Here is an 8,408-nt window from a genome sequence, read left to right as displayed (position 1 = left end):
TTTGAAGAGAAGGTCCACAAGAAGAAGCTACAGAGAGCATATGCCATTCCACTGCTTTTCCCTAAGCTGCTTTGTCAGATATTAGAGCATTTGGGCTATCCTTCTGAGCCTCAGCTTGAGCGTAGACACATTTGCCGAGAGATATTCACTCTTAACAAATGGACTAGTATGACGGCTTATGTTGCACATCTAGGAGCCCCAGCTAGACCAGAACATCTAGAGATACCATAGGATGAGCAACCACAACAGGTGCAGCAGGCTGAGATACCTATAGAGATCATAGCACCTGCCCCTACAGCGCCTTCTACAGTACTCACGCCTGAGGCTACATTTTCTGCTCCTCCTACCACTCCTGGGACTCCGCCAGTTGTACTAGCTACATCCGCCAGTTGTACTAGCTACATCTGTGCCTCCTCCATCTGAGTCTAGTATCACCATATCCATTTAAGAGTTCAGAGGCCTATGTCATACATTTCAGACATTGACTGCTACTCAAAGTGTCCTTGCCGAGCAGATGGCAGTCGTACGTGCATTTCAGGATCAACTTATTGCCACCCAAACCCAGCATACTGCCATCTTAGGTGGATAGAACAACATTTAGGTATTTTGTTGCCACCTAAGCATGATATGCCCGGCCCATCGGAGCCTACAAATCCATCTCAAGACGCTCCTCCAGCAGAGCAGACTTTGCCCCATGAGAAGACTACTATAGGAGAGATAGAGACACCGATCCCGAGCACTTAGACTTCCACAACCGAGCCATTGTCTCCACACGATCCTCCCATCACCACCTGATCATCTATCTACCTTTTTGTATTTACTTATTATAGTAGAACTCGCAATCCCATGTTTTTGATGTTTTATATATTGGGATTGGATGTATTACTTGTTCATAGTTCATAGTGTACTTTCTTAAAGTAATACATATTCATCATTTTTTAGTATACATGGCATAATAGCATTTTATTTCCTCTACTCATAATTTTTTTTATTTTTGAATCATGTGATTTCTCCTAGATGACTCAGACTCCATGTCACTCAGGAGGTACCACTTCCTCCCTGTAGTTTCAATCGCTTTTGCCACATTAAGGGTAATGTTCAGCTTGGTTGGGGGGAAGAGAAATGAGGAAGGAAGTTTTGCTTTTAATGCTAAGTATTTTGGTAATTTAGTCGCTTTTTGCTTAATTTTTTAATTTTTTAAGTTTTTATTCTACTCTCCATGGTTATTAAGGAAAAATTCTCAAAATGAAAAGGGAGAAATTGAATTTTTGTCTTTTTACTCGACTTAGAATTTGTATTATGCTTATTAAAGTTGATGAATTATTGAAACTTCTATTGAATTCAACCTTATTTCTTCCACTTTAAGCTATTCACATACTGTGCACGCTAGGTTCCGATTATAAGATGAAAAACTATTTCCCCTTTGACTTAGGAAAATTTAGACTTGGTACTTTTGACCTCATTCTAATAGTGTTAGGACACCTTATAAAAGGCCAATGAGCCTTTGAAAAAAAGAAAGAAAGAAAGAAAAAATGTTACACTTGCCTTGAAACCCGAGCAAGGTCTGAGGGGTATATGGTGAAAATCTTTAAAACCTGGTGCCTTAAGCCTTCATTTGTTGGGAATCACTGACCTCAATGCTCGTTACAAGGGTGAATAGGTGGAGTTTAACATACTATAGGTGCTTGGGTATTAAAATTCCTTCTCAAAAGTCCGGGGTAAAATTTGAGGAGTTAGTGGTTGAAAGATCCTTAAAGCTTAAAGCCCTAAACCTTAATTGGTTGGGAGTCATCGATGGACCCCCGTTACATGGACAATTTAGAAAAGAATACCTTTAAGCTTTGTACTCCTACAATGAAAAAATTGTGAACCAAGAGGTGCGTTCTTAGCCTATTGAAGGTTGTCAGTTTGCTAAGTGTTGAAAAAGAATTAGGTTGGTGGAAGAGATTAGTTCAACATACTATATTCGGAAGCTAATAAGTAACACTTAGATTTTTGTGGAAGAGTAAGGTTTGGACCTTTGGGAGTGGAAATTCTTTTGATGCTTAAATTTGCATAATGCCTACTCTTTATACATTGTGATTAGACAAGTTATTTGATAACTCTTGTTGAAGTTTGAGTTTTATATCTTTAATGTTCCATGTAAGAGTTTGATCATCATGCCACTTGAAATTTTTTTGAAGTGATCAGCATGATGTTGTAAATTATAGTACTGTTTATTTTTCTTTTTCTCTCCTTCATTACTAAGGGACTAGCAATATGTCGGTTGGGGGGAGTGATTACTACTCAAAAAGTGTTATTTTGTAGCTTGTAATTAACTCTTTTAAACACTTTTGAGTAGTAGTTATTACCTTTTAACTCAATTAGCATATTAAGTACCTTTGCAATCATTTCTAATCAAATTGTGTAAGTTTTGGTGCTTTTGATAGTAATTTGATCACCAAAGCAATCCAAGATTGAAGAGAGTTCTATGGAATCCATGGCAAAGCAATTGGAAGCTCATTAACATGAAGAACCAAAGCTTTGAATCTTTATAATCCTTTGCCAAAAGCAAATCATGAATGCAAGGAGGGAAAGCAAAGAGAGAAATCTAACATGGATAGCAATTGTTGAACACTTTTGGAGCATTTCTTGGAGCTCAATTTATGCATGTTATATGTCATTTCGAAGCTCGAGAAGTCAGCAATCTAATGCTTCAAACGGTGCATGATTCGGAGCTGAAATGAAGAAGTTAAAGCCATTGGAAGCCGATCACACCAAGTTGAAGGCCAATTTCGCAGCCTGTGAAATCAGCCTTTAGCTACGAAATGAGCTGCGAAATCAGCCTTTGGCTGCGAAATAGTGTCCTTTAGCTTGTGAAATTTCGCAGCCATCTTGCACGCCGGCGAAATTCTCCTGAGTGCTTCCAGATATTTGCGACCGACATTTTTAGATTTTTTTGCTTCAGATATTTGATGTCTAAATCCCTATTCTCTCATTGTAATCCACCTATCATAGGATTCCTTAGTCTTTAACTAAGAACAAAGGGTGAATAACCTCATATATATTGTTTTGTAATTTTCATTACATCATATCTTGGGAGCTTGTTCTGGGAGACAACTTTTGTATAGTTTTGAAGGAAGTAAAATACAGAACTTTGCTCTGCCTTACCTACTCAATTTGATTGTATTGTATTTATTTTTTTCTTACTAGCCAAACAAGCTCTGAGGATGTTTCCTCAGAGAATGGTTGGCTAGACTTTTAGTTCCTTGGAGCTAAGGTAGCCGGGTAAGGCCCCGAATGCAAGAATTGGTAGTTTTGTTGTTTCAGCTGTTAATGAAGAGAAAGTGTGACCCGTTAATGATTTCAATGTTTTTAGTTAACTAAAAATGCCTTCAATTCACCTAGGCTAACACTTGGTAAGGCAAGTGATCTCTATCCATAGAGATGCACTAGTTTACCTCTTGTGAGCCTTTGGAAGGTGACTTGAAGGTAGGATTTTCTAGAATTGCCAACTCTTGGTAAGCTTTTGGACTCTAAGGAGACAGACATCCATTAGTTATCTCTTGCGAGCTTGAGAAAGGAAGTCCAAGGTTAATGATCACCTTGAATGGTGAATGCTAGGTGAGAGGTACGAGCCATTGCAAGTTGCATCAGTGAGAGGGAATTAGTGCTGAAATCCATTAAAGGGAAACATCTGTACAACACTGGTTAGAGAATTAACTATATGTTAATTCTCCAATGCGAGGAAAAGATTCAAGTGACCGGAGGTCTGTTTTTGCATAAGGAGCATGACCCCAGTGAACCTAAAACTCCAAGGAACGCTTTTCTTCATAAGTAATTCCCATTACTTTCTTTTTAGTTAGCTTAAAACAAATCCTTTTTCAACCAAAGTTTATGTTTTCTTCTTAAGCTAACCTTGAAATGAAAAAGCACCAATTCAGCTTTGAATTGGTATCAGTTGTAAGTTGAAAACCCTTCCCAGTGAACGATCCTAGTGCCACTATGCTATATTAGCTAAGGCTATGCTAGTACATGGTGATATAGGTTATAAATTTTTTTGATTACTCCTGTTTGAGGACCAAACTCAAGGTACACCAGCTAGGCACACAATCAAATGACGCCGCTACCGGGGAAGGTGCCAACTTCACAATGATATTATTTCAGAGTACTTGTGATTTTCATCACAAGTTTGGTGATTTTTCTTTCATTTTACTAGCTCTTTTAATTATTTTCTTTTACTTGTTCATATTTGAACATATCTTTTAATTTAGTTTTAGTTCTTACTCTTTTGTAGTCTTGTTTTCTTTTGTTTTTTTTTTTGTTACAGTTGATACTAGTTGTGTATGCCAAATTGGATATGAGATAGTGGAGGAAGGCTTGTGAAACGTGAAACACCTCATAACAAGGAATTGGAATTGAGCTCGAATATCATGGAAGCTACACCTGAAGATCAACATAGTCACCATGGTCACCAAGACAATCCCAATGCATTCTGATCAATGAGGGACCACATGCATCCACCTCATATGAGGGCACCATCATGTATAGTGCCCCCTACAGAGCAGCTAGTGATCAGACCACATATTGTTCCACTTCTACCAACTTTCCATGGGATGGAAAGTGAGAATCCCTATGCACATATCAAGGAATTTGAAGATGTTTGTAATACATTCCAAAAGGGAGGAGCTTCAATCGACTTGATGAGGCTTAAGCTATTTCCTTTTACTTTAAAGGATAAGGCCAAAATTTGGCTTAATTCTTTAAGGCCAAGGAGTATCCGTACTTGGACTGATTTACCAGCTGAATTCCTCAAGAAGTTTTTTCCTACTCACAGAGTAAATGGCTTGAAAAGGCAAATTTCAAACTTCTCATCTAAAGAGAATAAGAAATTCTATGAGTGTTGGGAAAGATACATGGAAGCCATCAATGCTTGTCCTCACCATGGTTTTGATACATGGCTATTGGTGAGTTATTTCTATGATGGGATGTCTTCCTTAATGAAGCAACTCCCCGAGACAATGTGTGGAGGAGATTTCATGAGTAAGAATCCGGAGGAAGCTATAGATTTCTTGAGTTATGTGGCTGAAGTTTCAAGGGGATGGGATGAATCGAACAAAGGAGAAGTGGGGAAAATGAAGTCTCAACCGAATGCTTTCAATGCTAAGGCTGGGATGTACACCTTGAATGAAGATGTTGATATGAAAGCAAAATTTGCAGCTATGACAACAAGATTGGAGGAGCTAGAACTGAAAAAGATGCATGAAGTGCAAGTTGTTGCTGAAACACTAGTGCAAGTAAAGCCATGTCCTATTTGTCAATCTTATGAACACTTGGTGGAGGAGTGCCCTACAATTCCAGCTGCTAGAGAAATGTTTGGAGATCAAGCAAATGTCATTGGACAATTCAAGCCCAACAACAATGCTTCGTATGGAAATACTTACAACTCAAGTTGGAGGAATCATCCAAAATTTTCTTGCAAGCTAAGAGCACCTCAGTACCAACAACCGGCTCAACCATCTCAACAAGCTTCAAGTCTTGAACAAGCAATAGTGAATCTAAGCAAGGTTGTAGGAGATTTTGTTGGAGACCAAAAATCCATCAATGCTCAACTCAGTCAAAGAATTGACAGTGTAGAGAATACATTGAATAAAAGGATGGATGGGATGCAAAATGACTTATCTTAGAAGATAGATAATCTCCAATACTCAATCTCAAGGCTCACTAACTTGAACACAGTGCAAGAGAAGGGTAGATTTCCTTCTCAACCTCACCAAAACTCATGAGGGAGAATCCTCACATGTGAGAGATGTTAAAGCCTTGATCACTCTAAGGAGTGGTAAAAAGGTTGAGATGCCAACACCCAAGCCACATCTTGAAGAAGAGACAAAGAGGAGGGGGGAAATCAAAAGAAAGAAGAAAGATATCAGTGAAGGGAAAGAGGACCATGATTCAACAGTGAATGCAAATCCGGAGAAAGAGCTTATTAGGGAAGAAATGTTGAAGAAACACACCTCTCCACCTTTTCCTCAAGCTTTGCATGGGAAAAAGGGAATTAGAAATGCATAAAAAATTCTTGAAGTATTGAGACATGTGAAAGTCAATATTCCATTGTTGGATATGATTAAACAAGTTCCAACATATGCAAAATTCCTAAAGGACTTGTGTACTATCAAAAGAGGGTTGAATGTGAGTAAGAAAGCCTTCTTGACTGAGCAAGTAAGTGCTATTATACAATGCAAGTCTCCTTTGAAGTACAAAGATCCGGGATGTCCTACCATTTTAGTCATGATTGGAGACAAAATAATGGAGAAAGCTTTGTTAGACTTGGGAGCAAATGTGAATTTGCTACCATACTCTGTCTACAAGCAATTGGGACTTGGTGAATTGAAGCCAACAACAATAACTCTATCTCTAGTTGATAGATTAGTGAAAATTCCAAGGGGGATAATCGAAGATGTCTTAGTTCAAGTTGATAATTTCTACTATCCAGTAGATTTTGTTGTTCTTGATACGGACCCCATTGTCAAGGAAGCTAATTATGTTCCTATCATCCTTGGAAGACCATTTCTTGCTACATCAAATGCAATCATCAATTGTAGGAATGGACTCATGCAACTCACATTTGGCAACATGACACTTGAGCTCAATATCTTTTATATGTCTAAAAAGCTAATCACTCCGCAAGAAGAAGAAGGTCCAGAAGAGGTATGCATTATTGACACTCTAGTAGAGGAGCACTATAATCAGAATATGCAAGACAAGTTGAATGAAAGTCTTGGGGATCTTGAAGAAGGGTTTTCTGAACCCTCTGAAGTGCTTGCTACTCTACAAAGTTGGAGGAGGAGAGAAGAGATTCTACCTTTGTTGAATAAAGATGAGGCACAAGGAGCTGCTAAGGAAGAGACCCCAAAGCTTAATTTGAAGCCTCTGCCCATGGAGTTGAAATACACATACCTGGAAGAAAATAAATAATGCCCTGTTGTTATATCTTCATCTCTTACTATTCATCAGGAGATTTCTCTACTTGAAGTTCTCAAGAGGTGTAAGAAAGCAATAGGATGGAAAATATCTGACTTGAAAGGCATTAGTCCTTTGGTTTGTACACATCATATATACATGGAGGAAGAAGCTAAACTGATTCGTCAAGCTCAAAGAAGATTGAATCCTCATTTGCAAGAGGTAGTGCGAGCTGAGGTGCTGAAGCTACTTCAAACAGGTATTATTTACCCCATATCTGATAGCCCTTGGGTGAGTCCTGCTCAAGTGGTACCAAAGAAGTCAGGGATTACTATGGTTTAAAATGAAAAGGGAGAAGAAATTGCTACACACCTCACTTTAGGTTGGAGGGTGTGTATTGATTATAGGAAATTGAATGTTGTGACAAGGAATGATCATTTTCCACTGCCATTTATTGATCAAGTGTTGGAGAGAGTCTCTGGCCATCCTTTCTATTGTTTCTTGGATGGGTACTCCGGGAATTTTCAAATTGAAATTGATGTTGAAGATTAGGAGAATACCACTTTCACATGTCCATTTGGAACATTCGCCTATAGAAGAATGCCTTTTGGTTTATGCAATGCACCTGCAACATTCCAAAAATGTATGCTAAGTATCTCCAGTGATATGGTGGAGCGAATTATTGAGGTTTTCATGGATGACATCACCATATATGGAGGTACATTTGAAGAATGCCTAGTCAACTTGGAAGCGGTTCTTAACATATGCATTGAAAAGGACTTGGTGCTTAATTGGGAGAAATGCCACTTTATGGTACATCAAGGAATTGTCCTTGGCCATATCATCTCCGAGAAAGGCATTGAAGTTGATAAAGCAAAGGTGGAACTTATTGTCAAATTGCCATCCCCAATAACTGTGAAAGGAGTAAGGCAATTTCTTGGCCATGCAGGGTTCTATAGGAGGTTTATAAAAGACTTCTCTAAGCTTTCAAAGCCTCTTTGTGAACTTTTGGCTAAGGATGCCAAGTTTATATGGGATGAGAGATGTCAAAAGAGTTTTGATCAACTGAAGCAATTTTTGACAACAACTCCAATAGTGAGGGCTTCTAATTGGCAACTACCCTTTGAAGTGATGTGTGATGCCAGTGACTTTGCTATAGAGCTGTACTTGGCCAAAGAGAAGATGGAAAGCCCTATGTGATCTACTATGCAAGCAAGACATTGAACGAAGCTCAAAGGAACTACACAACTATAGAGAAAGAATTGCTAGCTGTGGTGTTTGCAAGATGCAAAAGCAAGATGCAAAAGCAAGGTTGATTAGATGGGTTCTTTTATTACAAGAGTTTGATATCCAAATCAGAGATAAGAAAGGAGTGGAGAATGTGGTAGCTGACCACCTTTCAAGGTTGGCTATAGCACACAATTCCCATGTATTACCTATTAATGATGACTTTCCTGAGGAATCACTTA

This window comes from Vitis riparia, chromosome 6 (assembly GCF_004353265.1).
Source record: "Vitis riparia cultivar Riparia Gloire de Montpellier isolate 1030 chromosome 6, EGFV_Vit.rip_1.0, whole genome shotgun sequence".
Taxonomy (NCBI): domain Eukaryota; kingdom Viridiplantae; phylum Streptophyta; class Magnoliopsida; order Vitales; family Vitaceae; genus Vitis; species Vitis riparia.
This window is presented reverse-complemented; position numbering follows the sequence as displayed.